Source organism: Anomaloglossus baeobatrachus, chromosome 4, assembly GCF_048569485.1.
Source record: "Anomaloglossus baeobatrachus isolate aAnoBae1 chromosome 4, aAnoBae1.hap1, whole genome shotgun sequence".
Lineage (NCBI taxonomy): Eukaryota > Metazoa > Chordata > Amphibia > Anura > Aromobatidae > Anomaloglossus > Anomaloglossus baeobatrachus.
Genome location: NC_134356.1, coordinates 395,012,735 through 395,036,716, shown reverse-complemented (window position 1 = coordinate 395,036,716; position 23,982 = coordinate 395,012,735). Strand labels below are relative to the sequence as shown.

General features: G+C 49.2%; 1 protein-coding gene across 2 annotated transcripts in view; it reads right to left on the bottom strand.

Annotated features, from left to right (window-relative positions):
* USP6NL (USP6 N-terminal like) overlaps nucleotides 1-23,982 on the bottom strand; it is a 257,526-nt gene that overhangs the window by 63,251 nt on the left and 170,293 nt on the right. The window lies entirely within an intron of this gene.

Below are 23,982 nucleotides of genomic sequence, written 5' to 3'. Positions count from 1 at the left end.
AGGTAAACCAATATAACTGCACAAAATTTAGAAATTAACATTTCTGACATGCAAAAACAAAACCCCAAAAAATTAGTGACCAATATAGCCACCTTTCTTTCTGATGACACTAAGCAGCCTACCATCCATAGATTCTGTCAGTTGCTTGATCTGCTTACGATCAACATTGCGTGCAGCAGCCACCACAGCCTCCCAGACACTGTTCCGAGAGGTGTACTGTTTTCCCTCCCTATAGATCTTACATTTTATGAGACCACAGATTCTCTATGGGGTTCAGATCAGGTGAACAAGGGGGCCTTGTCATTATTTTTTCATCTTTTAGACCTTTACTGGCCAGCCATGCTGTGGAGTAGTAGGATGCATGTGATGGAGCATTGGTCTGCATGAAAATTATGTTTTTCTTGAACGAAACTGACTTCTTCCTGTACGACTGCAAGAAGAAGTGGTCTTCCAGAAACTGGCAGTAGGTCTGGGAGTTGAGCTTCACTCCATCCTCAACCCAAAAAGGTCCCACAAGTTCATCTTTGATGATACCAGCCCATACCAGTACCCAACCTCCACCTTGCTGGCGTCTGAGTTGGAGTGGAGCTCTCTGCCCTTTACTGATCAAGCCTCTGGCCCATCAAGAGTCACTCTCATTTCATCAGTCCATAAAACCTTTGAAATATCAGTCTTAAGATATTTCTTGGCCCAGTCTTGACGTTTTATCTTCGGTTTCTTGTTCAAAGGTGGTAGTTTTTCTGCCTTCCTTACCTTGGCCATGTCCCTGAGTATGGCACACCTTGTGCTTTTTGATACTCCAGTAACGTTACAGCTCTGAAATATGGCCAAACTGGTAGCAAATGGCATCTTGGCAGCTTCACACTTGATTTTCCTAAATTCATGGGCAGTTATTTTGCACCTTTTCTGCCCAACATGCTTCTTGCGACCCTGTTGGCTTTTTGCCATGAAACGCATGATTGCTCGCTGATCAAGCTTCAAAAGTTTGGCAATTTCAAGACTGCTGCATCCCTCTGCAAGACATCTCAATTTTCAGAGCCCGACAAATCTCTCTTCTGACACATTTAGCCAAAGGAAAGGAAGTTGCCTAATAATTAAGCACACCTTATATAGGGTGTTGATGTCATTACACCACACCCCTCCTCATTACAGAGATGCACATCACTTGATTTACTGAATTGGTAGTTGGCTCTCAAGCCTATACAGCTTGGAGTAGGACAACATGTAGAAAAAGTATCATGTGATCAAAATTCTGCACAGTGTATTATTTATGCTTATTCCATTATAGAAGGTCGTGACTGTAAATCATGGTGGCTAGAAGGAACTTGCCGACGTCATACCCATGTGACCAGAAGGGGCAGGGCCTCAGCAAACAGAAAAAAAAGAAAAATGTTGCTTCCTGGTATCTGCTGTGTTGGATGAGGCCCCGCCCCTTCTGGTCACATGGGTATGACACCAGCAAGGTCCTTCTAGCCATCATGATTTATAGCCACAACCATTAGTAAAACGCCTCTATAACGGAATTAGCATAAATAGTAAATAGGGGGAGTAACAAAAGGCAGAAGGGCGGGAATGACTTCCAAACCCCACCCCATCTATTAGCTGCTGCAGCTGCTGTCAATAAAAAAAAAAAAACTGTTCATTTTACAAGCTTGTGTTTCAAAACCTATACATCCAATCTCACAACTTATGATATGTATAGAATCAGCATGATAGTGCCAGTACAGCACTAACTTGCTTTAGGTTACATAGGGAAATCCTGGTGATTAGTGCGCTTTAAAAGTAAGCAGGACAAAGATATTAATCCCCTATAGAAGCACAAGGCAAAAAGGACATCAGGGCAATGGGCAGTAAGATAAATATACACATATGCACTACAAACTTACCAAAAACGAATGCAGGAATAGGTTACCTGAACTACTTTTGGTAGGTTGTAGTGCATGGTCATTTTACAATTACATGTATTGCATAGTTTAGCAATTTAAAGATATATACAACTCACAAAAATGCACAAGCAATCATTTTTACAACTGGTGGATAGGCTGTACTAAATGGTCACTTTATAACATTGATACAGCCCCGTCCCTTTGCTTAGCGATATATGCACTTGCACTTTATCATTCCAATAATACTGATGAGAAATTGGGTCCCTGTTTAGTCCTCCAACACCTAATTTACCTCTAAAATGGAAGTTTTTATTTTTTTGCATACTTATATGAAGATTAATTTTTATATCCATTTTTTGAGTGGGTCCTTGACTAGTTTTTTGGAGGGTTTTGTAACTAGTTCATTCATACACGCATTTTAGTTGTTAAATACAAGCAAGATGGACCGTTTTTCTCCAATGACTCCTATTTTGCCTCAATGTTTCATCAGCTTTTTCTCATCAATATTTAAAAACTGAAAGACGTAAACTGTTATCATTTATTTATCCATTGACACTTATCAATGGATCTGTTAAAACTAGATGAAACACTGAAAAGGTAGATCCTGCATTAAAAAAAAAACCAAAAAACTAAACTAGAGACTTTACTGGCCATGTCTGATCCTCAAAATGGATGACAAAATGACATCCTCAGAAACTCACAGATCAGTTTTTAAAATTAATAAGTATATTATGATTATTCCTGAGTAGGGCAGATCAAAGTATTGCAGTGCGTCTACGTGCAACCTCAATGTCGGCTAGTGTAGATGACGTAGAAAGCATCATCCACACTAGCTTCAGATGGCCGAAAGAGGAGGCGCGGACCCGGAGAACAGAGACGCCCATCCGACCAGTCTTCTCTGCACTGACAGGTGAGTATTCTAAACATCCGGTGACAGGTTCCCTTTAACTACACTAACTGCCATGCAATCTCTCCCACCCCCCATTTTCTGTACAATGACACTTCAATTGAGAATCCCAATTGTTGCTGAGATACTCAAAGTGTCATCAGAGAAGGGGGCAGAGGCTGCGGACACGGTCACAGCTCCTCCCCCTTACTTGAAACAAAGCATCAGTGATGCTTGTTTCAGGGGCAGTGCTCGTCCCTCCTTGCTTAACTTGCGATCTGCACAGTGACTGCGTTTGCTCTGTTGTCGGCTCTGATCAGTTATTTGCTGGCAACAGAGCGGTGTCAGTACCCGGCAGAAACTAATAAAGTCACTAGAAGGGGTGGCGCTAGATATATCTATATATTACACAAATACACAGTACCTTGAACAAGTATTCCCAGCCCGTAACCTTTTCCAAAATACAACCACAATCAAAATTTTATTGGTGTTTTTCCAACACAAAGTAGCAAGTATTTCAGAACTGTAAAGGAAAAGATACATGGTTTTCTAAATATTAAAAAAAAAAAAAAAAAATAAATCTGGAAAATTACGACATGCCTTTGTATTTGGCCCCTTGTAGTCCGATACCCCTAAATAAAACCCTGAGTGACTAATTTCCCCCAGGAGTCACCTAATTAGTTTATTGAGTCCACTTGTAATTTATTCTCACTATAACTGAGCTGTTCTGTGAAGGCCTCAGAGGTTAGTTTAAGAACATTTGGGATCAAACAGCATAATGAAAATCAGGGAACACATCAGACAGGTAAGGGATAAAGTTGTTAAAATGTATAAAGCAGGGTTTGGTTATCCGCAAATGGAGAGAGTACAAATGCAAACCTATCAAGATATGGCTATCCACCTAAATGGACATCCCAAGAAGGAGAGCACTAATTAGAGATGCAGCCAAGAGGCCCTTGGTCACTCTGGAGGAGCTTAAGAGATCCACACCTCAGGTGGGAGAATTTGTCCACAGAACTATTAATTGTATTCTCCACCAATCTAGTGGCAAAAGAAAGCAATCCATAAGAAGTACCATTTGCAGTTTGAAAAAAGCCATGTAGGGGACACAGCTAACATGTGGAAGAAGGTGCTCTGCTCAGATGAGACCAAACTAGAACTTTTTAGGCTAAATGAAAAATGTGATGTATGGCGGAAAACTAATACTGACAGTAGGGATGGTGTTTCCAGGATGATTTGCAAACCTGGTGATGGCAGCATCATTCTGTGTGGATGCATTTCTTCAGTAGGAACAGGGAAGCTGGTCACATTTAATAGGAAGATGGATTGAGCTAAATAAAATAGCAATTCTGGAGGAAAACCTGTTAGAGGCTGCAAAAGACTTGAGACTGGGGTGTAGGATCAACTACCAGCAGGACAACAACCCTAAACATATTGCCAGGGCTACAACGGAATGGTTTAGATCAAAGCATATTCATGTGTTTGAATGGCTCAGTCAAAGTCCAGACCTATATCCCATGGAAAATCTGGGGCAAGACTTGAAAATTGAGGTTTACAAACATTCTCTATCCAATCTCACTGTGCTAGAACTATTTTGGAATGAAGAATGGGCAACAATTTCAGGCGCTAGATATGGAAAGCTGGTAGAGATGTACCCCCAAAAGATTTGCAAGAGTAATTGCAACAAAAGATAGTCCTACAAAAAGTATTGACTCAGGATCGCCGAATACAAATGTACGTAAAAATTTTGAGATTTAGATTTTCATTTCCTTCATACTTCAACCCCAATAAATACATTTAAGTTTGTGGCTGTAGTGTGAAAAAAGTTGAAGAGGTGTGAACACTTCTTTTAAGTTCCACAAGGTCTATCCAGACTGTGGCTTGTGCTGGGTGTACATCTCTTGAGCATATACTTCCGACACTAGGTTTAGACATTAGGTGCACTTGGCCTAACCCCACCTGTGGAAATAATGCTGATAGTCATGAAATATGGCTCCACTATATTCATGTAGGCGCACAATCAACATGTGCACATATAAATACTGCTGCATAAACAGAAGAATCCTGCATCTCTCATCTTAGAACATATAGTCCAAAGTACAGGACTTTTAATGATCATAATTTAACAGCACAAAAGAGTGAAAAACCTTCACAGAAACTGGAGTTAGAAACATAATGATTTTAATAATAGCTAGTTTTTTCTTCAAAGGCACAGGCTGTGAAGTCGATGTACTTAAAGATTTCTTTCAATTCAACACAGGCACTGTGGCTAGTCAAGCTTTCAACACATTGCCAGGTTCGGAGGGTTAACAAGTCTGGTTTTGACACCATGCAGAACTTTTGCCAAGAGATTTCTTGCATACACTTAAATACCATCTGGTTGTACAGAGATGTAGCATGTGCAGCGCTCCCCAAGCAGTGTGAATTCTCTGCGCATTGTGACCAACATGATAATTACACACAGATGTTTCTGTAAAAGAGATGGCGAGACCACTGATATTAACACAGAAGAAGGGACCTGCAAGACCTTCCAAGCACAGGTAGTGCAATCTATATATAGAGGCTTCATGTTGGGCGATTAGAAAAATTATCAGAACCTTCTACCCCTGCCACCTGTTCCAAGTCCTCAATATGTGAGCATATTTTCCAGAAAGCACCTTCTGTGCTTTAGCTATAATTTAATGCAGATGAACTGGGGTATTCATCACTCTGTACAATTAGGCCTCTTGAAATTGCACATTATTTCCATAAAAAAAAACACAAGAGAATCAGTGATAAAACATAAGGTTCTGCACTGAACAAATGTTTTATTTTCTTTCCATTTAGGTGTGAAAAAAAAAAAAAAAACAGAATGCTAAAACACATTTCTCAAGATGTAATCTAGGAGTTCAAGATAAGTTTACGCAGTGACGTTAGCTGAAACTACTCATGCTGTACATCTAATGTAAATTCTACATTTATAACATAATAAATCCACTGTGGAGTGTCAGTAGGTGTGGACCTCCACTTGGAAAGAGATGGTGTGTGGACCATCAATCACCATTGTAATCAGATTGCCAACCTGGCATCTGCCTTACACCACGTAAAGACGACGTACTGGTGAAGAGCACAATCCATCTTAATTTCATATACTAATTGGAACTGACGCCAAGTCAGAAGTTAACCTCACAGGGCGGCCTAGAACATTACAAGGGACTTGGTTCTGGCTTATTACATGAGTGTCTGACAATGAGGTGGTTACAAGGTCTTGTTAAAGGGAACCTGTCAGGCCCCGTATGCCCTCCAACCCAGCAGCACTCATATGTATATGCCAACATTCCCTGCCTAACAAGCCAGTAAAATGCCATTTACGAAGATCAAAAACAGCATTTATAAAGTGCACGGTTCCTATGTTAGGCCTTTGGCTAGTTGAAGGGGCATCATTTCCCCAGATTATTCGGCCATCTGACCAAGTTATCATGCCCCTGTGGAAGTAATAACATGATTTCCATGAGCCTGAAGACCTTGCGCATGTGTGTGGCTCATTTCGGCGGCAACAGTGTGCCTCAGAAGCCAGGTATACAAGTTCCGGCTTAAAGGGAGCCTGTCACCACTTTTTTGGTGTATAAGCTGCGGCCACCACCACCGGGCTCTTATATACAGCATTCTAACATGCTGTATATAAGAGCCCAGGCCGCTGTGAGAACATAAGACACTTTATAATACTTATGTAACGGTCGTGCGGTGGGCCATATGGGCGTCTTCGTTCTCAGATGCCGCCTCTTTTGGCCATCTTCGTAATCCTCCTTCTCTAGCCGCAGTGCATGACGAGTCCGACGTCATCCACACTCGCCGGCATTCAGGTCCTGAGCAGGCGCACTTTAATCTGATCTGAGCAGGGCAGATCAAAGTTGTCACAAACCACCGGGGGGGTCACTCAGAAATCCCCCGCGCTGGCTACCAGTACGTCACAATCGGGGGGTAACAAGTGGGGGGTCACCCCTCCTTTATACCTCCCGACCGACAGACAGAGCACGTGACGCGCTCTCTAGCGCCCCTCTTATAGTCAGGCCAATTATGGAATTGCCCGACAATAAGCAAGGAGGCCGCTATACTACTTATGCCGATTATTGAAGGGTCCCCGGTGAGAGTAGGGTATATATTCCCCCGACCTCCGCGGGCGGAATATATAATATCTTCCCGAATCTCCCTGGCCTCCCCACAATAATCCTTGGCACAACTCGCTGCCACCAACCGATTTACGGTAACTATTAGCCGAACACACAGACGTGGGATTCAAGATCGAGATAACAGAACAGCCCAAGATTAATTATATAATTTAATCGCCTAAGGCACACTAGAAACTACAATATATACAATAGGGAATCTACAGAATATACATATGTCAGAGTACAGTTACAGATAAAGCATGGTTTACAAACAGATATGCAATTCAATCAGTTACCTTGTGTGTCTGGCCACAGGGGGGCGCTGTAGACCAGGTTTCTAGGATTCTTCCTCACAGGTCTTTCCCAACCAGGCCCCCGAGCAGAAGAACACTGGAAAATGGCCGAAGTAGGGTTATCAACCTGGGCAGATCCAGGTCCCCTCCTACCTTAGTGACCTCACAGGGAAGCACTGCCACTCCCCCTGCATGGATCAGAATTATCCAGCAAAGGGGATATTGGCCATAACTTTGCCTGGGAGCGTCGTAGGCGGACGCCAATGCTCTCATTGTGACAGTTATGAATTTAGCTACAGAACGAGGGGACTCATGACCTGTCTACGAGTTCCCATATGGCTGATATCACGCCTGGGGTATTTCCCAAGCTCCCCCTTCCATAAAAAAGGTGTGCCAGCATCGTCCGCCTGCGCAAACACCATTTTTATGGTTGCCATATTTATCGGAGATATGGCTTGCGAGATATGAACCATTTTTTACTGGAGTCGTTCTGTCTGGCTACTTCCAAGCCTTGCTAATGAGATACAACTCTTGTTACAGGGGGACGGCAGGGAGTCATCCTGTGTCCATTGTCCTCACATCATCTCATCTCCATATCAGAGGAGATGGCTGTTGGAGGTGTAAGTGGGATGTGACACCTCCACAGATGCTGGACATTTGAGAACAAGCAGGGAGGGGGGGCACTGCCAGGGAGTGATGAGAGCAATTATGACTTCTAGTCATAATTCCTCTTCATATCCCAGGATTTACCTCACACCTCCCCCCTTTTGAGGGCGCTAGGGGGCAGCACACTCCGGTGTTCCCCCGTGCGCCCGTCCGCGACCTCTCCTTGTCGGGACAGCCCGTCTGCGTTACCGTGGTCACGGCCCCTTTTGTGGCGAATGGTGAAGTCGTATTGCTGGAGCGCAAGGCTCCATCGCAACAATCGCCCATTCGTCCCAGAGACGGTGTGCAACCAGCTGAGGGGATTGTGGTCCGTCTCCACGATGAAGTGGCGCCCGTATAGATAGGGTTGCAGACGCTGCAGGGCCCACACTATGGCCAGGCACTCCTTCTCCATTGTAGAATAGGCCACTTCCCTTGGTAACAGCTTCCTGCTCAGGTACAAGACTGGGTGCTCTTGGCTCGCAGAGTCCACCTGGCTGAGCACCGCACCGAGGCCGAAGTCACTGGCGTCGGTCTGTACTACAAACGGCCGCGTGAAGTCGGCTGCCTGTAGCACGGGCGGGCTGGACAGGGCGTCCTTTAGGGCCCGGAAGGCTGTCTCGCAGTCCACTGTCCAATCGACTGCAGAGGGCAGCTTCTTCTTGGTGAGGTCCGTCAAGGGCTTTGCCAGGCTACTATAGCATGGAACAAACCTCCTATAGTACCCAGCGGTCCCCAAGAAGGACATCACCTGCTTCTTGGTCCTGGGGGTGGGCCAGGATGCGATGGCCTCCACTTTCTCAGGCTCGGGCTTCAGCGTTCCCCCACCTACCCGGTGACCGAGGTACTGGACCTCGCTCATGGCCAGCTGACACTTTCCCGGCTTGATGGTCAAACCTGCCCGGTGGATCCGCCTGAGCACCTGTGCTAGATGCTCTAGGTGGTCCTCCCAGGTGGGACTGAAGACGGCAATGTCATCCAGGTACGCGGCCGCGTACCCTTCAAGTCCCTTGAGCAGGGTGTTGACCATCCGCTGGAAAGTGGCAGGGGCATTCCTCATCCCGAATGGCATCACCGTGGACTCGTACAGTCCAAATGGGGTAATAAAGGCAGAGCGTTCCCTGGCCTTGCGAGTCAGGGGGATCTGCCAATATCCCCGGCTCAGGTCCATGATGGTCAGGTACTGAGCCCCGGCCAACTGATCGAGCAGGTCATCGATGCGTGGCATTGGGTACGCATCGGCGACCGTGACCGCATTGAGCCCCCTGTAGTCCACGCAGAACCGAGTGGTTCGGTCCTTCTTAGGGACGAGGACTACAGGCGAGGCCCAAGCGCTGTTGGATGCCTGGATCACCCCCAGGTTCAGCATCTCGTCAATCTCCTGGCGCATGTGTTGCTGCACCTCCAGGGAGACCCGATATGCTGAACGCCGGATCGGGGGATGATCCCCAGTGTCCACGTGATGGACAGCCAAGTCAGTCCTTCCGGGCTGGTTGGTAAACAACCCCCGGAAGGGGTGTAGGGTGGCCCACAGCTGGGACCGTTGGTCCTCCAAGAGCTGGTGGCCAACCTCTACATCCTCAATGGATCCGCCTGCCCTAACCTGGGCTAGCATATCCAAGAGGGTTTCCGCTTCTCCCTCCTCGGGCAGGTTGCACACAGGGAGTGCACACATGCCTCCCGCTCATGATGTGCCTTCATCATGTTCACATGGAAGGGCTTCCGCCTTCCACGGGCAGGGTCCAGTGTGACCAGGTACGTCACAGGGTTGAGCTGCTGGTACACGAGGTATGGGCCTTCCCAGGCTGCCTGAAGCTTGTCCTGTGGTACGGGGACCAGTACCCACACCTCTTGACCCACTTGGTAGGTCCTCTCACAAGCGTTCTGGTCGTACCAACGCTTCTGATCGGCCTGGGCTTGAGCCATATTGTCGTGTACCAGTTGCGTCAAGGCCTGCATTTTGTCCCGGAAGCGCATGACATACTCGATAACCGACACTCCAGGGGTGGCCAAATCCCCTTCCCAAGCCTCTTTCACCAGAGCCAGGGGGCCCCGCACACGTCGCCCGTACAGGAGCTCAAACGGTGAGAATCCTGTTGAGGCCTGTGGAACCTCCCGGTAAGCAAATAACAGGTGTGGGAGATACCGCTCCCAGTCACGCCCATGGGAGTCGACCAACATCTTAAGCGTCTGCTTTAAGGTGCCATTGAACCGCTCGCACAGGCCATTAGTCTGTGGATGGTACGGGCTGGCCACCAGATGTCGCACCTGGACTTGCTTACAGAGGGCCTCCATCAGCTGGGACATGAATTGGGTCCCCCGGTCGGTGAGCATTTCCTGGGGAAAACCCACTCGGGAGAAAATCTCCAGCAATGCGGTGGCCACCTTGTCAGCCCGAATGGACGACAAGGCCACTGCTTCTGGGTACCGGGTGGCATAGTCCACTACCGTCAGTATGAAGCGTTTCCCGGAGCTGCTGGGGATGGCCAGCGGGCCGACCAGATCCACAGCCACCCTCCTGAAAGGCTCATCGATGATTGGCAGAGATACTAGTGGGGCTTTGGGGTGTGGCCCCGCCTTCCCCACTCTCTGACAGGTTTCACACGAACGGCAGTAGGCAGCCACATCGGCCCCCATTTTTGGCCAGTAGAAATGCTGGTTTAACCTGGCCTTGGTCTTAGCGATCCCTAGGTGTCCGGCCATCGGAATCTCATGTGCGATCCGCAACAACTCCGTCCGGAACGGATAGGGTACCACCAACTGTCGGTCCCTGGGCCACGCCTCCGGTGAACCCTGCTGGACCGTGGCCCGGTACAGCCGTCCTTGGTCCCAGACCACTCGCTCCGGGTCCGAGTCCGAGGGAGGCTGTGCCGCCTGCTCCTTAAGAGCTTTCAGGCTGTCGTCAGCTTCTAACGCTGCCTGAAACCCCTGACTAGATGTGGCCAGAATCGACGAGACTGTCACATCTTCAGTCAGTACCCCGGGACCTGTGTCCTGGCCTCCACCTGACTCGGCTGCCACTTGGTCAGAAGGGGAAGAGCTATCGGACCTCCGGGAGGCCCCTTGGCTTCCAGCACTCCCACTGCGGGTGACAGCGGCCACAGCCGCTGCGACCGTGGGTCGTGCCTGCTCCTCCTCCGTTCCTGACCAAGTCGCCGGTTCAGGCAGACCTACCTGGCTTCCTGACACCCCGGTTGTGGGGGAACCCTGCACCGAGATCTTACCTGGGAGCACTTCCGCTCCTGGACCGGCCCCAATCTCACCTGCCTGTTCCCCCCCTGCAGCAACAGAACCCCGCTGTGAAATCTCTGGGGACCCCACATTTGCTGTGGTAGCCCCCACCCCACACACTGGTCCTCCCCCTGCAGCACCCTGCTCTCTGCTTATCCCTGCAGAGGGCAGCAGATCCCAGCTCACAGGCTGGTTACTTGTAGAGGCATTGTCACACCTTTCTCTGACCCCCTCCCCTGTCACAGCTGCAGCTGCGTGTGTGTCTATGGTGTCTGTGCAAGCAGAAATATCAGAGTTCACTCCCTCCTCCCTTACATCATTCATAGATAACACATTAACATTGTCCGGAGGCACGTCAGCACTGGCTGAAGGTTCAGCCTTTGGGGCGGGGCCAAACTGGGAGGTTATTTGCCCCAAATCTGTCCCAAGTAGCACGTTTGCAGGGATCCGATCAGTTACCCCCACCTCTCTCACCCCTCGCCCCGCGCCCCAGTCCACATAAATGTCAGCAACAGGCAGCGCCGGGTCAATGCCTCCAATCCCGGAGACAGCGAGGGTTTTTCCAGGGATCAAGTCTTGGGGGGACACCATCTCAGGCCGCACCAGAGTCACCTCCGAGGCGCTGTCTCGCAGTCCTATGGTCACAGACCGGCCGACGGTGACAGGTTGGAAGCTGTCCAGGGACCTACCACCACCCCCACCCACACAATACACCTTGGGCGGCCCTTGGGACGGGGACGGAGCCGGGGCCTTGGGACGCTGAGGGCACATGGCCTTGAAGTGTCCAGGTAGGTTGCACTGGTGGCACCGTCTTGGCTCTGCCACGGGCCTGGAGAGGGGAGTTGAGGGGGACACCCCCTGCAGTCTAGGGGCAGGTGGGGCAGTCGCAGAGTTCATCTTACCCCCTCTCCAGGTGCTGCTGGTGGCTGCTCTCCTGGCTTCAGGAGCCCGATTGTTGGTGTAGTCATCGGCCAGGGCAGCTGTAGCCGTGGATCCCTTTGGCTTCTGGTCTCGGATGAACTGGCGGAGATCCTCAGGGCAGTTCCACAAGAGTTGCTCCGTGATGAACAAGTCCAGGATCTCCGGTCCGGTGGAAAGCTGCAGGCCTTGGGTCCAGTGGTCGGCAGCTCGGGCAAGTGCCCGCCGGTGGTCAGCCCAGGAGTCCTTTGGTCCCTTCTGCAGCGTCCGGGACTTCTTGCGGTAGGACTCCGGGGTGAGGTTGTACTGTTGGATCAGGGCCCGCTTGATGGTGTCGTAGCCCTGATCCGCCTCAGCAGGCAAGTCCCCAAGGATATCCAGGGCCTTACCCCTTAAACGGGGGGTCAGGTATTTGGCCCACTGGTCCTTGTTCAGATGATGCTGCAAGCAAGTCCGTTCAAAAGCAGTCAAGAAAGAGTCCAAGTCTCCATCCTTCTCCAGCACTGGGAAGTCCTCAACACGGACCTTTGGAAGTTTGGTGTCTGGAAGGTCACGGGTGGCTGATGAGGGCCGGAGCTGAGCTAGCTGCAGCTGGTAGTTACGCTCTGCCTGGCGCTCTTCACGCGCTGCTTGCCGCTCACGCTCGGCCATGAGTTCCTTGTAGCCCTCCCGGTCTCCAGCCTGGCGTAGGGCCATAGCCATTTGAAGAAGGCTATCCGAGCCTCCCAGGCTCGGTGGAATGGCACGTGGTGATCTGCGGCCCGCTGCGGAGCCTGGTGATTCACTGTCCATGGCAGAGCGGAGGGCTGGCATCTGGCTCGTTGAGGACCCTTGGGCGAGCTGCTCCTCATCTTGTCCAGCAGTGCCCGGTTGTGCAATGTCCTCTGCAGAGCTGTTTTCTGGCGTTGAGCTCCTGGAGGACTCGTGGGCAACCTCCTCATTACTGTCCACAGCACCGTCCTCCCTCTCTTCGGCTCCTGCTTTAGCATTGGCCAGTTGCATAGCTCTGCTCCTGGTGCCATCAGCCATTCTTGCAGACCTTTGGTCACTGACACAGAACTGACACCTGATGCCTCCACACACCTTACAGTATCTGCACTCTGACACTAGTGTTGAGCTGGTCTGAAGACCCCAGCAGCCACAGCTGCTGCAGGCAGTCTTTAGTGTCTGGGAGTATGGGTCTCACACTCACACACACTATTATCTCGATCCCACCGCTTGCCACCAATATGTCACAAACCACCGGGGGGGTCACTCAGAAATCCCCCGCGCTGGCTACCAGTACGTCACAATCGGGGGGTAACAAGTGGGGGGTCACCCCTCCTTTATACCTCCCGACCGACAGACAGAGCACGTGACGCGCTCTCTAGCGCCCCTCTTATAGTCAGGCCAATTATGGAATTGCCCGACAATAAGCAAGGAGGCCGCTATACTACTTATGCCGATTATTGAAGGGTCCCCGGTGAGAGTAGGGTATATATTCCCCCGACCTCCGCGGGCGGAATATATAATATCTTCCCGAATCTCCCTGGCCTCCCCACAATAATCCTTGGCACAACTCGCTGCCACCAACCGATTTACGGTAACTATTAGCCGAACACACAGACGTGGGATTCAAGATCGAGATAACAGAACAGCCCAAGATTAATTATATAATTTAATCGCCTAAGGCACACTAGAAACTACAATATATACAATAGGGAATCTACAGAATATACATATGTCAGAGTACAGTTACAGATAAAGCATGGTTTACAAACAGATATGCAATTCAATCAGTTACCTTGTGTGTCTGGCCACAGGGGGGCGCTGTAGACCAGGTTTCTAGGATTCTTCCTCACAGGTCTTTCCCAACCAGGCCCCCGAGCAGAAGAACACTGGAAAATGGCCGAAGTAGGGTTATCAACCTGGGCAGATCCAGGTCCCCTCCTACCTTAGTGACCTCACAGGGAAGCACTGCCACTCCCCCTGCATGGATCAGAATTATCCAGCAAAGGGGATATTGGCCATAACTTTGCCTGGGAGCGTCGTAGGCGGACGCCAATGCTCTCATTGTGACAGTTATGAATTTAGCTACAGAACGAGGGGACTCATGACCTGTCTACGAGTTCCCATATGGCTGATATCACGCCTGGGGTATTTCCCAATGTCCTGCTCCCATAAAAAGGGGGTGCCGGCATCGTCCGCCTGCGCAAACACCATTTTTATGGTTGCCATATTTATCGGAGATATGGCTTGCGAGATATGAACCATTTTTTACTGGAGTCGTTCTGTCTGGCTACTTCCAAGCCTTGCTAATGAGATACAACTCTTGTTACAGGGGGACGGCAGGGAGTCATCCTGTGTCCATTGTCCTCACATCATCTCATCTCCATATCAGAGGAGATGGCTGTTGGAGGTGTAAGTGGGATGTGACACCTCCACAGATGCTGGACATTTGAGAACAAGCAGGGAGGGGGGGCACTGCCAGGGAGTGATGAGAGCAATTATGACTTCTAGTCATAATTCCTCTTCATATCCCAGGATTTACCTCACAAAAGTATTGTAGTGCGAGTGTGGATGATGTAGCTGCGTCATGCACACAGGCTTCAGAAACAGGACGAAAATGGCCGAAAGAGGAAGCGCCGGCACCGGAGAACGGAGACTCCGATTAGGCCCACCTCATGACCGTTAGGTAAGTATTATAAAGTGTTTTTTATGTTCTCACAGCGGCCTGGGCACTTATATACAGCATGTTAGAATGCTATATATAAGAGCCCGGTGGTGGTGGCCGCAGCTAATACACCAAAAAAGTGGTGACAGGTTACCTTTAAGAGTGGTTCACTGCGCATGATCGGAAAAACAATTTTTAAACCTTCAATCATGCACAATGCGCCTCTCTGAAGCCGGGAAATGTACCCCCAACTTCTGAGCCACACTGACACTGCCAAAATGAGCCACACGCATGCGGAAGATTTTCAGAGCTGCGGTGACGCCAGCTTGTGCAAATCATGTTATCAAGCCCACAGGAGCATGATCATATGGAAAGGGGGCCGACTAGGCAGGGGAAATGACCCCACTTCGACTAGTCAAAGCACCAATTAGAATAGGGACAGCGCACTTTACTAAAATCAATGCTTAAAGAATTTATAAATAGTAAAATAGGGCTGGTTAGGCAGGCAATTTTGGCATACACATGTGAACGCTGCTGGGTTGGAAGGCATAGGGGACCTGAAAGGTTCCCTTTAACAGTAATCGTGATTTAGTTAAAGTACCCATTTGCTATTTTAGAGATGCCCTAGAAGTTAGATTCCAGGGGAGAGTAGCTCTATATGTGTATATTGTTCCCTTATAAAGCAATGTACAACTGTGCAGCAAGTCACAAAATAATGTTACTGTTCTGCACAAGAGGCCTAATTCTAGCTCAAAATATCAGAACATTTCTGTAACAAGGTCATGAAAGATTCTCTTAGTCAATACTATTACATGACTAAAGCAGACCGGCGGTTGTTCAACTCCTTCCTGCCACATGACGTATTATTGCATCATGAAGCAGTTGAGGGTCTACAGAGTGGGATCGGGAGCGGATTCTGCACACCCAGGGCACGGTCTGGCTGTGTTACATAGCCTGCATCTGCTTGTAAGAGCAGAGATAAGAACTAGCGCCAATTGTTGTTAACCACTAACAGCGGCATATAAACTGTGCAATCCTGCCTGGAAGCTCTTTCCCTACACCCATCGATCCCCCCACTCTGCAATCATGGGGTGCTGATAGGTTGCCTAGGCAGGCGGGTCCTGATGAAGGTAAGTGCCTGCCATCTTGATTCTCCTGTAACACCTGGCCACAGGTTGAGCATCTCTATAAACTGGTTTTTGATATCTACACTGCAATACAGGTTTACTATAAAAAAAAGTAATAACACACACACACAAAATCTCAAGTTAATCCAGAGAAAAAGAAAAAAAAAATCCCTTTGGAATACATGGGTAATTAATAAAAGATTATATACATACACATATATATATATATATATATATATATATAATATAATATATTATATTATATATATATAATATAATATAATATATTATATTACATATATATATATATATAATATATACACACACATATACATACATATATATATATATATTATATATACATACAGTTAGGTCCAGAAATATTTGGACAGTGACACAATTTTCGCGAGTTGGGCTCTGCATGCCACCACATTTGATTTGAAATGAAACCTCTACAACAGAATTCAAGTGCAGATTGTAACGTTTAATTTGAAGGTTTGAACAAAAATATCTGATAGAAATTGTAGGAATTGTACACATTTCTTTACAAACACTCCACATTTTAGGAGGTCAAAAGTAATTGGACAAATAAACCAAACCCAAACAAAATATTTTTATTTCCAATATTTTGTTGCGAATCCTTTGGAGGCAATCACTGCCTTAAGTCTGGAACCCTTGGACATCACCAAACGCTGGGTTTCCTCCTTCTTAATGCTTTGCCAGGCCTTTACAGCCGCAGCCTTCAGGTCTTGCTTGTTTGTGGGTCTTTCCGTCTTAAGCCTGGATTTGAGCAAGTGAAATGCATGCTCAATTGGGTTAAGATCTGGTGATTGACTTGGCCATTGCAGAATGTTCCAATTTTTTGCACTCATGAACTCCTGGGTAGCTTTGGCTGTATGCTTGAGGTCATTGTCCATCTGTACTATGAAGCGCCGTCCGATCAACTTTGCGGCATTTGGCTGAATCTGGGATGAAAGTATATCCCGGTACACTTTAGAATTCATCCGGCTACTCTTGTCTGCTGTTATGTCATCAATAAACACAAGTGACCCAGTGTCATTGAAAGCCATGCATGCCCATGCCATCACGTTGCCTCCACCATGTCTTACAGAGGATGTGGTGTGCCTTGGATCATGTGCCGTTACCTTTCTTCTCCAAACTTTTTTATTCCCATCATTCTGGTACAGGTTGATCTTTGTCTCATCTGTCCATAGAATACTTTTCCAGAACTGAGCTGGCTTCATGAGGTGTTTTTCAGCAAATTTAACTCTGGCCTGTCTATTTTTGGAATTGATGAATGGTTTGCATCTAGATGTGAACCCTTTGTATTTACTTTCATGGAGTCTTCTCTTTACTGTTGACTTAGAGACAGATACACCTACTTCACTGAGAGTGTTCTGGACTTCAGTTGATGTTGTGAACGGGTTCTTCTTCACCAAAGAAAGTATGCGGCGATCATCCACCACTGTTGTCATCCGTGGACGCCCAGGCCTTTTTGAGTTCCGAAGCTCACCAGTCAATTCCTTTTTTCTCAGAATGTACCCGACTGTTAATTTTGCTACTCCAAGCATGTCTGCTATCTCTCTGATGGATTTTTTCTTTTTTTTCAGCCTCAGGATGTTCTGCTTCACCTCAATTGAGAGTTCCTTAGACCGCATGTTGTCTGGTCACAGCAACAGCTTCCAAATGCAAAACCACACACCTGTAATCAACCACAGACCTTTTAACTACTTCATTGATTACAGGTTAACGAGGGAGACGCCTTCAGAGTTAATTGCAGCCCTTAGAGTCCCTTGTCCAATTACTTTTGGTCCCTTTAAAAAGAGGAGGCTATGCATTACAGAGCTATGATTCCTAAACCCTTTCTCCGATTTGGATGTGAAAACTCTCATATTGTAGCAGGGAGTGTGCACTTTCAGCCCATATTATATATATAATTGTATTTCTGAACATGTTTTTGTAAACAGCTAAAATAACAAAACTTGTGTCACTGTCCAAGTATTTCTGGACCTAACTGTGTATATATATATGTGTATATATATATATATTTTTATATATATATGTGTATATATATATATATATATATATATATATATATATATATATATATATATATATATATATATATACACATACATATATACATATACATATATACACACACATACACATATACATATATACACACATACATACATACATACATACATACATACATACATACACACACACACACACATGTATTACAAAAAAGAGAATTTTGTTTACTTACCGTAAATTCTTTTTCTTATAGTTCCGTCTTGGGAGACCCAGACCTTGGGTGTTTAGCTTCTGCCTCCGGAGGACACACAAAGTACTACACCTAAAAGTGTAGCTCCTCCCTCTGAGCTTATACACCCCCTGGTGAGCCAGTCACAGCCAGTTTAGTGCAAAAGCTGAAGGAGAATAGCCACCCACAAGTAGAACAGAGCAAGAGCCGGAACAACCGGAGACTCTGTCCACGACAACAGCCGGTGAAAACACGCGGAACAAGGATATTGCCAACAGGCAACAGGGAGGGTGCTGGGTCTCCCAAGACGGAACTATAAGAAAAAGAATTTACGATAAGTAAACAAAATTCTCTTTTTCTTTATCGTTCCTTTGGGAGACCCAGACCTTGGGACGTTCCAAAGAAGTCCCTGGGTGGGAATAAACAGAAAAACTAAGAAGTAGGCAGAACCTAACTTCACAAATGGGCGACCGCCACCTGAAGGATGCGTCTACCCAAGCTCGCATCTGCCGAAGCATGAGCATGCACTTGGTAGTGCTTCGAGAAGGTATGCAGGCTAGCCCAAGTGGCAGCCTGACAGACTTGTTGAGCCGTAGCCTGGTGCCTAAAAGCCCAAGAGGCACCGACAGCTCTGGTCGAGTGTGCTTTGATCCCCGGCGGGGGAGGCGCCTGCGCACTCTGATAGGCGTCCGAAATGGTCGACCTAATCCAACGGGCTAAGGTCGGCTTAGAAGCAGGGAGGCCCTTGCGCCGACCTGTGGTTAGCACAAAAAGAGAGGTGCACCGCCTAAGCGCAGCGGTGCGAGACACATAGATCCAGAGAGCACGCACCAGATCTAGAGTATGTAGAGCTTTTTCAAAGCGATGAACAGGGGCCGGACAGAAGGAAGGTAAGGTAATGTCCTGGTTAAGGTGGAAAAGAGAGACCACGTTAGGAAGAAAGTCCGGAGTCGGACGGAGAACCACCTTGTCTTGATGAAAGACTAAAAAAGGTGACTCCGAGGAGAGCGCAGCCAAAATCAGAGACTCTCCTGAGAGAAGTTATGGCAACCAGAAAGGCCACTTTCTGTGAAAGACGATACAAAGAAACCTCCCTAAGAGGCTCAAAGGGGGGTTTCTGCAAGACCGTGAGAACCAAGTTAAGGTCCCAGGGGTCCAAGGGCCGCCGGTAAGGCGGAATGATGTGAGACGCGCCCTGCATGAAGGTGCGGACCTGAGCCAGCCGAGAGAGAGTTGAGGGAGAGTCGTAGCTGCAGACCGGACTGTAGAAAAGACAGAAGAGTCGGCAAGGAGAATGGCCAAGGAGGATGGCCGGTAGAGCGACACCAGGACAGGAAAATTTTCCAAGTCCTGTGATAGATCTTAGCAGAGGAAGACTTGCGGGCCCGAGTCATAGTGGAGATGACTTCAGGGGGAATACCAGAAGCAGTCAAAATCCAGGACTCAAGAGCCATGCCGTCAATTTGAGGGCCGCAGAATTTGGGCAGAAAAACGGACCTTGCGAGAGTAGGTCTGGACGGTCCGGGAGATGCCACGGCATCTCTACGGACAGTTGGAGCAGGTCCGGATACCAAGCTCGCCTGGGCCAGTCCGGTGCAATGAGGATGACTCGACGACCCTCCATTCTGATCTTGCGCAGGACTCTGGGCAAGAGAGCTAGAGGGGGAAACACGTAGGACAGACGAAACTGGGACCAGTCCTGAACCAGAGCGTCCACAGCGAAGGCCTGAGGATCGTGGGAGCGAGCCACGTAAACAGGAACTTTGTTGTTGTGACGGGATGCTATTAGGTCCACGTCCGGAGTGCCCCATTTGCGGCAGATCGACTGAAATACTGCCGGGTGCAGGGACCACTCGCCACCGTCCACGCTTTGACGGCTGAGATAATCTGCCTCCCAGTTGTCCACGCCTGGGATGTGGACTGCGGATATGGTGGACCTGGAGTCCTCCGCCCATTGAAGAATGCGTTGTACCTCCATTATTGCCAGGCGGCTGCGTGTCCCGCCTTGATGGTTGATGTAGGCAACCGCTGTCGCATTGTCTGACTGGACTCGAATGTGCCTGCCCGCCAGCAGGTGGTGAAATGCTAGGAGAGCTAGAAGCCTGGCTCTGGTTTCCAGCACATTGATTGAAAGGGCTGACTCGGACGGAGACCAAGTGCCCTGTGCTCTGTGGTGGAGACATACCGCTCCGCAGCCGGATAGACTGGCATCCGTGGTGAGAATCACCCAGGACGGGGCCAGGAAGGAGCGCCCTTGGGACAGGGAGAGGGGCCGAAGCCACCACTGAAGAGAGCTCTTGGTCCGTGGCGACAGAGCCACTAACTTGTGTAAGGAGGAAGGCCGCTTGTCCCAACAGCGGAGAATGTCCAGCTGCAGGGGGCGCAGATGGAACTGGGCAAAGGGAACAGCCTCCATGGACGCCACCATTTGACCCAGCACCTGCATCAGACGCCTGAGGGTATAACGGCGGGGCCTCAGGAGATAGCGCACCGCCAACTGGAGTGACAGCTGTTTGTCTAAGGGCAACTTCACAAGTGCCGGCAAAGTCTCGAACTGCATCCCTAGGTACGTGAGACTCTGGGTCGGAGTCAGAGTGGATTTGGGAAGATTGACAAGCCACCCGAATTGGGCTAGAGTGGCGAGAGTGAGCGAGACACTCCGCTGACAGTCTGCGCTGGATGGAGCCTTGACTAGAAGGTTGTCCAGGTAAGGAAGCACTGCCAACCCCTGGAGGTGCAGAACCGCAATCACTGCTGCCATGACCTTGGTGAATACCCGAGGGGCCGTGGCTAACCCGAAGGGGAGAGCCACGAATTGGAAATCATCTTCTCCTATTGCAAAGCGTAGCCAACGCTGGTGTGAAACTGCAATTGGCACATGTAGATAGGCATCTCTGATGTCGATGGACGCCAGGAAATCCCGTTGGGTCATTGAGGTAATGACTGATCGCAGAGACTCCATGCGAAAGTGCCGCACCCGAACATGCTTGTTGAGAAGCTTGAGATCCAGGATGGGTCGGAAGGTACCGTCCTTTTCGGGAACTAGGAAGGTTTGAGTAAAAACCTCTGAACCGTTCCCGGGCGGGAACTGGTACAATTACTCCGTTGGCCTGCAAGGCTGCCACGGCCTGTGAGAAGGCGGCGGCCTTGGAGCAGGGGGGAGTTGAGAGAAAAAATCTGTTTGGCGGGCTGGAAGAGAATTCTATCCTGTAGCCGTGAGAGATGATATCTCTCACCAACTGATCGGAGACTTGTTGAAACCAAGCGTCGCCAAAGTGGGAGAGCCTGCTACCGACTAAGGACGTTGCTGGAGCGGGCAGAGAGTCACGAGGAGGCTGCCTTAGTGGCAGGACCTCCTGCGGTCTTCTGTGGACGCGCTTTTGAGCGCCAGTTGGATTTCTCGTCCTTAGCTGAGTTAGCGGACGAGGCGGAGGGCTTAGAGGACGACCAGTTGGAGGAACGAAAGGAGCGAAACCTCGACTGAATCCTACCCTGGGCAGGTTTCCTGGTCTTGGTTTGTGGCATGGAAGTACTCTTCCCGCCAGTAGCTTCTTTAATAATTTCATCCAGCGGTTCACCGAACAGCCAGGAACCAGCAAAAGGGAGCCCAGCAAGGTACTTCTTTGAAGAAGCATCTGCCTTCCACTCTCGAAGCCACAAGATCCTGCGGATAACGAGGGAATTAGCCGAAGCCACCGCAGTGCGGTGAGAAGCCTCTAGCATGGCAGACATGGCATAAGAAGAAAAAGCTGAAGCTTGAGAAGTTAAGGCAACCATCTCGGGCATAGATTCTCTGGTGAGGGAATGCATCTCCTCTAGAGAAGCAGAGATGGCTTTGAGGGCCCACACTGCTGCAAAACTTAGGGAAAACGCGGCCCCCGCCGCTTCATACACAGATTTGGCTAGAAGGTCAATCTGACGGTCAATGGCATCCCTAAGGGAAGTGCCATCAGCCACAGACACAACGGTCCGGGCTGAGAGCCTAGACACCGGAGGGTCTACCTTTGGGGAGTGAGCCCACTCCTTGACCACCTCAGGTGGAAAGGGAAAACGGTCATCAGAACCACGCTTTGGGAAGCGTTTGTCAGGACAGGCCCTGGGTTTGGTCACAGCGGTCTGAAAACTGGAGTGGTTAAAGAACACACTCTTTACTCTCTTAGGCGAGGTAAACTGGTGTTTTTCTGCCAGAGAGGGTTGCTCCTCTGATACTGGCGGATTGAGATCCAGTACAGAATTAATGGAAGCAATCAAGTCACTAAGTTCTGAGTCACCCTCAGAAAGATCAATGGGGCACATGGAGTTAGCCTCCGAACCCCCTGTAAAGACATCCTCCTCATCCTGCGAGTCAGCTCTTGAATCAGAGCCGCGGGATGAGGAGGGAGAGGAAACCCTGCGGCGCCTCTTAGGAGGACGGGGTCTGTGCCCTGATGATGAATCCTCTGTGAGCTCCAGTGGACGGAGGTCAGAGGATAGTGATCCTAAAGGACCCTTAGCAAGAGCATTAGAGGCACCCTGTGAAGGGGGCTGATGCATATTCATCAAAGTCCTGGACAGAAGTCCCATGGACTCAGCAAATGACTGGGAGATAGACCTAGAGAAGGACTCTACCCAGGCCGGGGGTTCAGCCACAGGTGCAGAAGCAGCCTGAGAGACCACTGGGGGTGAGACTCCAGGCTGTGGCACCGCCAAGTTAGAGCAGACATCACAATGTGGATAGGTGCTCGGTTCAGGCAGCAGGAGCTTACATGCAGCGCATGCAGTATAAAGCTTTGGAGCCTTGCTCCTCGTGTGAGACATGCTGCTGGAGTGGGGAAAACAGCTTCTACAAAGAGAATGAACCCCAGGGAGTATATTCAGAGGTCCACAACCAGAGACCGGCTGTGGCTTACCAGACCGCTGGAAGCGGTGTTGTGTGCCCTCCAGATCCCGAAGCCCGGACCCCCAGTGCACAGCACCTCAGCAGGGATGCAGAGTGCAGGATGGCCCAGCGCAGAGTGAACCCTGTCCAAGAAAATGGCCGCCGGAGCGAAGAGAGGGGGCAGGACGGGGGCGTCCCTGTAGGAAAGCGGGATCTGGAGGGCCATAGAGACCTGCAGGGGAGGAGTCACGCACAAGCAGTGGGGAGTGTCCCTCCCCTGTGCAGGACGGCCGCCGGGAGGAGCCGTGACTGTCCCTCTGCATGAGTGACATGCGAGGGCAGGTAACAGAAACTAGGCCTCCGGCGAAGCCGGGGCGTAAATTTGAGCAGCGAGGCCGACGCACAGGCACCATCGGCGCGGTTCTCGGGCGAAAGCCAGAGGACCCGCCGGAAATGTCAAAACAAATACAGCAAACACACTCTCCCCATACAATAAAGGACATGGACCCCCAACATATGAACGTTTCATGTACTAAGCTGCAGAGACGCAGGGCCAGGTCCCTGGGGATGAGTGCTCCGGACCAGCAGAGTCCTCAAGGGGCTGTGGACGGAGACCGGTCTCCTGCCAGGCATGGAGACCGCGCTGGCTCCCACTTCAATCCAGAGCCCAGGAGGGATGGTGAAGGAGCACGGCATGTAAGGCTCCAGCCTTGGAAATCAACCTTACAACACCACCGACACAGTGGGGTGAGAAGGGATATGCCGGGAGTCCAGACGTGGACCCGCACTTCTTCCAATCTTTTTCCAAAAAAAAAAAATCATATGAGAATGCATGTGTGGATGAATGCCTCCTGAACACAAAGTGATAAACTGGCTGTGACTGGCTCACCAGGGGGTGTATAAGCTCAGAGGGAGGAGCTACACTTTTAGGTGTAGTACTTTGTGTGTCCTCCGGAGGCAGAAGCTAAACACCCAAGGTCTGGGTCTCCCAAAGGAACGATAAAGAAAGTAGTTTACATAAAGATGATGTTTTGAAAATATTTCTTTCAGGTTTTGGGGGTTGTCAAA